Genomic DNA, 7,004 nt, shown 5'->3' on the forward strand with positions numbered 1-7,004 from the left:
CACCATATGCAAATCCATCTGCTGCAGGCCTTCCCCCAGGAATGCTTGTACTAGTTGTTGCATTTGGTTTGTTGTTTGGGGGTGCTTCAGTATTAGGCAGCCTTCTGCCCTCCCATGTTCATCTGAAAATATGTGTTCTCCCTGCAGTTGTTGTCCCCAGATGAGAGTTCCCTTGTGCTGCCTCAGTTGAATCTCCTTTACTTGACAAGGGAGGCATTTTGGATTTTTTCTTTGGGTACCCTTACACCTGATGGTCTGAATGAGAGCATCGAACTGAACAACATTGGCAGTCTCTGAAGATTTTATCTATTGATTTACCTAATATATTATTTATTGAATATCCATTTATTGTATGTTTAATAAATAAACAAAATTATTAGAAGTAGCTATTTTGGGAACAGCTTTCCTCTTAGGATGAAACTGTATAATCCTGTTGTGTATGTTCCTTTAAAGTTCTTTAGTAAAATCCACTAGTAATGATGAACATCAGATTTCTTCCTCCATCCTCTTTTTACACTTTCTCTTGGTTCTATATATATATATATATTTATTTTTATTTTATTTTTTTCCCCTCCTTCTCCCAAAAAGCCCCCCTCCCTTCCCCCCCCTCCCTGTTTTAAATTTTAAAATCTTTAAATCTTTAAATCTTCAAATCCTTAAATTGTCTGTTTAATATTTATTTTTTATTCAATTCTTTTTGTTGTTTAAGCAGCAATGTAATTATTCCAGGGGTTAATTTAATGAAATATAGAAATAATATTAACAAAAATTAAAGGTAAAAATGAATTGATAGAATGATCCCATTAAAAGTAAATAAATAATATGGATATTAAGCTGAGCGGGTTGGATTCGAACATGGGACTCGCTGCATAGAGTGCAGGTGATGTTTCCCCTGCGCCACGAGAGCGGCTTTAGTAGTGACATGGATTTATGTTACCCTAAAAGGTTTTATATAAGTAAATGGGGATCCTTAGTGCTGAGTCTCTGAATTATGTATATGTGATTATAGATATGAGGTAATGATTGAAAGATTAGAGGTTAATCTGTATATAGATTATATATTTTCTGTTATTTTTTAAACCACCTTGTTGCTTATTTTATTATTATTTTTAATCACCATGTTGCTTATTTTTATATTATGAAATGCCTTTATATGTGCAATTGCAATTAGAAAGTTGTTCCATATGTGAGTCATTACATGTATGCATCCAATTAGTACATGTATGTATCCAATCAACTAATTAGTAATGCTATTGGTCCGGTGCATTTTATAAAGAGCCTGCTAGGCTGCTGATGTATCCTCTGACGAAACCGCTCTTGGATAACAGCGGAGAAACGCGTAAGGAAGGTGACTACCGGACACTCTGATTGCTGAGATATAAGCCCGTTCATGAACGAGCTACATCACGGCGGACGTCTGATGTAAAGACAGCGGTGAAGGGGAAAAAGCAATTTGAGACCGAGCAAAAGGAGGTCTCTACCCCACGGCAGGGAGGAATTGTTAGGGTCTCCTGCCCTGTGCTGCCACGTCGTCATGGCAACCGGGAGACAAGTGCTAGTGGAGTAACCTGAGCGCAGCTGATACTCCGGTTCGGGTCTTTTGCTGTGCAGTGGTTATAGGCTCTGTGCACGGCAGGGGATCCGGTGCTGGTTTTTGTGCTCACAGTCTGTGAGGTCTGAGTGGGGCGTGGACAGCACCTGCTTTATAAGGCCTCTTTTCAGGGTAAGCAGATGCTGCTGAATCTTTGTTGGTTAGTCAGTTCATGAAAGTTAGCCAGTACTGTGTAGCTTTGTATTTGTTTGTTGCTTACTGCAAATAGGCCTGGGGATTTGGTATTACACTCTGCCAATCCAGACCTAGCAGTAAGACTGGAGTCAGTCGTTTATCTTGCTGGGGTTCTGTTACTACTCTGTGAACTTAGCAAGTTTGCGGCTGTATTCTAAGACTTGCCTGTCTAATCCTGTCTCACTGTGCTAGGTGTCAGGGGTCAGTTTAGTGGCAGTAAGCTAAAACCTGTGCACTGCAAGTGAGAATCAGGATTGTGGAGTCTCTCCTTGTGTCTATCATTCCATCTCTGACCAAGGAGTTTACTGCCACACCCGTTGGTAACCCTTTAGGGTTTTGCTGTTGCCCTTAGCAACAGCATTTCGGGTTCTCTACGTATTAAAACACAACATCTTGCTATTTCCATCTGAGCAGTTCTAATACAAGGGAGATACCCAGTTCCTTAGCCTCTGGGCTTCTCTGTTCACTTTGTGTGTATTTTGTTACCCTATCACCTTCTGTGTACGTTATGTCATATTCCCCAGTTTGTCTGTGAGTCCATTTGTTTTGCATAACAGTTCAAACACCAGTACATTCCTGCAGACACTGGAGTGCATAACAGTTCTGACACCAGTACTTTCCTGCAGGCACTGGTGTGCATAACATATTCAGCAGCCTAATACTCCTGTAGAAATTTTGTGGGAATATGGAGCATACCCCTCAAAATACGTTGCAACAGGTGGTCGATCAGGTGCAGGTCCTGACTCGACAATTTAATGATTTGTCCATTAAAATGCACACCTCCCAGGCTGCTGGCGGAGCTCCCGCAGCAGCAGCACCTGCAGGGGTTAAGGAGCCGAAAGTAAATCTCCCGGATCGTTTTTCTGGAGATCACTCGCAGTTCTTTTGTTTCAAGGAGAGCTGCAAGCTATACTTCCGGCTTAGGCCTCAGTCTTCTGGGTCGGAGATTCAGCGGGTGGGCATAGTGATTTCCTTGCTACAAGGAGACCCACAGGTCTGGGCATATGGGTTGCAGCCTGACTGTCCGTCGCTTAAAAGTGTTGATGCTTTTTTTACGGCACTGGGCATGTTGTATGATGACCCTGACAAGACGGCCTCAGCCGAGGCTCAGATTTCGATCCTTAAGCAAGGGCGAAGGCCAGTTGAGGTTTACTGTACGGAGTTTCGGAGGTTGGCCCATGATACCCAGTGGAATGACCCAGCCCTGAGACACCAGTACCGAAGAGGTCTTTCTAACCAGATAAAGGACCAACTGGTACAATATCCCTTGCCTGATAGCTTGGATCAGCTCATGCAGTTATCCATCCGGGTGGATAGACGGCTGAGAGAGCGTAGGCTTGAAAGGGAGACTGAGATTTCCTTCCTTCCCAAGGGAACCTCAGACTCTGAGGAATTTTCTGAGGAGCCTATGCAGATTGGGGCTACCCGCCTCTCCTCGCGTGAGAAGACGCGGAGGAGACAGCAGGGCTTGTGTTTGTACTGTGGGAATAAAGGTCATGTGGTAGTATCATGCCCAGAAAAGCCGGAAAACTTCAGGGCCTGAGGGTGATGGGAAATATCCTGTCAGGCCAGAAGTCAGAATTTCCCAAGAAGACTTTTATCATTCCGGTGACCTTGAAGATCCTCGGTCAAACTGTCAAGACTAAGGCCTTTGTGGACAGTGGGGCCGACGGGGTTTTTATGGACCGCCAATTCGCCCTGAAACACTCTGTTCCCTTAGTACCCTTGGCATCGGAAATTGAGATTTGTGGGTTAAACGGGGAACCATTATCCCAAGGTAAAATTACCTCTTGCACTAGCCAGATTTCTTTGTTTATTGGAGCCACACACTCTGAAAAATTGTCCTTTTATGTGACTGTCTGTACTTTTGCCCCATTGGTGTTGGGGTTACCCTGGTTAAGGGCCCACAATCCTCAATTTGACTGGGTCTCTGGGGAGATTCTTAGTTGGGGTACTGATTGTTTCAGGAGTTGCTTGAGCCTTCCAGTCAGGCTCTCGCAGCTAAGTTTGCCAGGATTGCCAGGGTGTTATGCAGATTTTGCGGACGTGTTCTCCAAAAAAGTTGCAGAGGTACTACCTCCCCATCGCCCCTATGACTGTGCCATTGATTTGTTGCCAAATGCTAAGCTTCCCAAGAGCAGGTTGTACTCCCTGTCACGTCCTGAGACTCAGGCTATGGCAGAGTACATTCAGGAGAACTTGGCTAAGGGATTTATCAGACCTTCACAGTCTCCAGTTGGGTCGGGGTTCTTCTTCGTGGGTAAAAAGGACGGTTCGTTGCGACCCTGCATCGACTTCAGGGAATTGAACCGTATCACGATTAAAAACTCATACCCACTGCCTCTCATTTCGGTCTTGTTTGACCAGCTTCGTACTGCCACCATTTTTTCTAAGATTGACCTACGCGGTGCGTACAATCTAATCCGAATAAGAGAGGGGGATGAATGGAAGACTGCCTTTAATACCCACTCAGGGCATTATGAATATTTGGTGATGCCTTTTGGGCTCTGTAATGCCCCGGCAGTCTTCCAGGATTTCATGAATGATGTGCTCAGGGAATATTTGGATAGATTCTTAGTTGTATACTTAGATGACATCCTAATCTTCTCCCATTCCCTGGAGGAACATCGGAAGCATGTACGCTTAGTCCTCCAGAAACTCAGAGACCACCGGCTTGGGGCGAAGCTGGAGAAGTGCGAATTTGAAGTTCAGCAAATCGCATTTCTAGGATATATTATCTCCCCAGAAGGTTTCCAAATGGAGGGTTCCAAGGTACAGGCAGTCCTGGATTGGGTGCAGCCCACTAGTTTGAAGGCGCTTCAGCGTTTCCTGGGCTTTGCGAATTTTTATAGACGATTTATCGCTGGATTTTCGTCTATAGTGGCGCCCTTGGTGGCACTCACTAAGAAAGGGGCGGATGTTGCTCACTGGTCTTGTGAGGCTAAAGCGGCTTTTGCCCGTCTCAAAAGGGCATTTGTTTCGGCCAAGGTGCTGCGACACCCAGATCCAGAGCGCCCTTTTGTGGTGGAGGTGGATGCCTCTGAGATGGGTATTGGGGCAGTGCTTTCTCAGATGGGAGTGTCTGATAATCGCCTTCATCCCTGTGCTTACTTTTCCCGTAAATTTTCGCCTGCCGAGATGAATTATGACGTGGGTAACCGGGAATTGTTGGCTATTAAGGATGCACTCGAGGAGTGGAGACACTGGCTTGAGGGGGCTAAGTTTGTGGTCTCAATTCTCACTGACCATAAGAATCTGGCATATTTAGAGTCAGCGAAGCGTCTCAATGCCAGGCAGGCACGATGGGCTTTGTTTTTTGCTCGCTTTAATTTTTTGATAACATATCGCCCTGGGTCAAAAAACATCAAGGCTGATGCGCTCTCGCGGAGTTTTGCTCCAATCCAGGAGACCACCGAGGAGCCGTTGCCCATTGTTTCCCCATCATGTATTAAAGTGGGCATTACCCAGGACCTCTTATCATTAGTCCTTAGAGCACAGGAGCAGGCTCCTCCAGACCTTCCGGTAGGTCTTTTGTTTGTGCCTCCTAGGTTAAGACAGCGAGTGTTCCTGGAATTCCATGCCAAGAAGTCGGCAGGTCACCCGGGTATTGCCAGAACTCGGGAGTTGCTATCTAGGGCGGTGTGGTGGCCCTCGGTGGCTAAGGATGTGGATCAGTGGGTTCGGGCATGTGACATCTGTGCCCGAAATAAGACTCCTAGAGGGGTTCCTGTTGGCCCATTACATCCACTCTCTATCCCATCTAAGCCATGGACCCACATTTCAATGGATTTTGTGGTGGACTTGCCCAAATCCTCGGGGATGACAGCCATCTGGGTTGTCGTTGACAGGTTTTCGAAGATGGCGCACTTCGTTCCACTGGTTGGGCTGCCATCAGCCAGACGCCTGTCTGAATTATTTATGCTGCATGTTGTGCGTCTCCACGGGTTGCCACTTGATGTGGTCTCTGACCGCGGATCCCAGTTTGTGGCCAAATTCTGGAGGGCATTTTGTTCCGATCTCCAGATTTCTGTCAGCTTGTCGTCAGGCTACCATCCGCAGTCTAATGGGCAGACTGAAAGGGTGAACCAGTCCTTGGAGCAGTTCCTCAGGTGTTATGTCTCCAAGTGTCAGACTGACTGGGTTGCTCATCTGTCCATGGCGGAGTTTGCCTATAACAACGCGGCTCACTCTGCTACAGGGATCTCTCCCTTCCTTTGTGTGTATGGGCATCATCCTAAGGCCAATTCTTTTGACCCCCTGGACTCCACGCCTGGTGGTTCCTCTGTGGTTTCGGTCCTTAGAGGTATTTGGCGGAAAGTGAAGAAAGCCCTTGTGTCTGTGTCATTAGTGACCAAAAGGGTTTTTGATAAGCGGAAAAGACCCTGCAGCTTCAAATTAGGAGACTTCGTCTGGTTGTCAACCAAGAATTTGAAGTTGAGACAGCCATCTCATAAGTTAGGCCCCCGGTTCATCGGCCCTTATAAGATCACCAGGGTTATCAATCCGGTGGCATTTCAGTTAGATCTGCCCCGTTCTTTGGGTATCAATAAAACATTTCATTGTTCCCTTTTAAAACGGGCGATTAGTAATCCTTCTTCCAGTGGAAGACCTTCCCCTCTTCTGATACGTGGCCAGAGGGAGTTTGTTGTTGAAAGGATTCTTGACTCCAAGGTGGTTCGGGGTCGGCTGTCATTTTTGGTGCACTGGAAGGGGTATGGCCCGGAGGAGCGGTCGTGGGTGCGCAGTTGTGATCTTCATGCCCCCAGACTGATACGCTCTTTCTTCTCGCAGTTCCCCGATAAACCCGGTGGTAGGGGTTCTTTGACCCCTCGTCAGAGGGGGGGTACTGTTAGGGTCTCCTGCCCTGTGCTGCCACGTCGTCATGGCAACCGGGAGACAAGTGCTAGTGGAGTAACCTGAGCGCAGCTGATACTCCGGTTCGGGTCTTTTGCTGTGCAGTGGTTATAGGCTCTGTGCACGGCAGGGGATCCGGTGCTGGTTTTTGTGCTCACAGTCTGTGAGGTCTGAGTGGGGCGTGGACAGCACCTGCTTTATAAGGCCTCTTTTCAGGGTAAGCAGATGCTGCTGAATCTTTGTTGGTTAGTCAGTTCATGAAAGTTAGCCAGTACTGTGTAGCTTTGTATTTGTTTGTTGCTTACTGCAAATAGGCCTGGGGATTTGGTATTACACTCTGCCAATCCAGACCTAGCAGTAAGAC

This window comes from Pseudophryne corroboree, unplaced genomic scaffold (genome assembly GCF_028390025.1).
Source record: "Pseudophryne corroboree isolate aPseCor3 unplaced genomic scaffold, aPseCor3.hap2 scaffold_1452, whole genome shotgun sequence".
Taxonomy (NCBI): Eukaryota; Metazoa; Chordata; class Amphibia; order Anura; family Myobatrachidae; genus Pseudophryne; species Pseudophryne corroboree.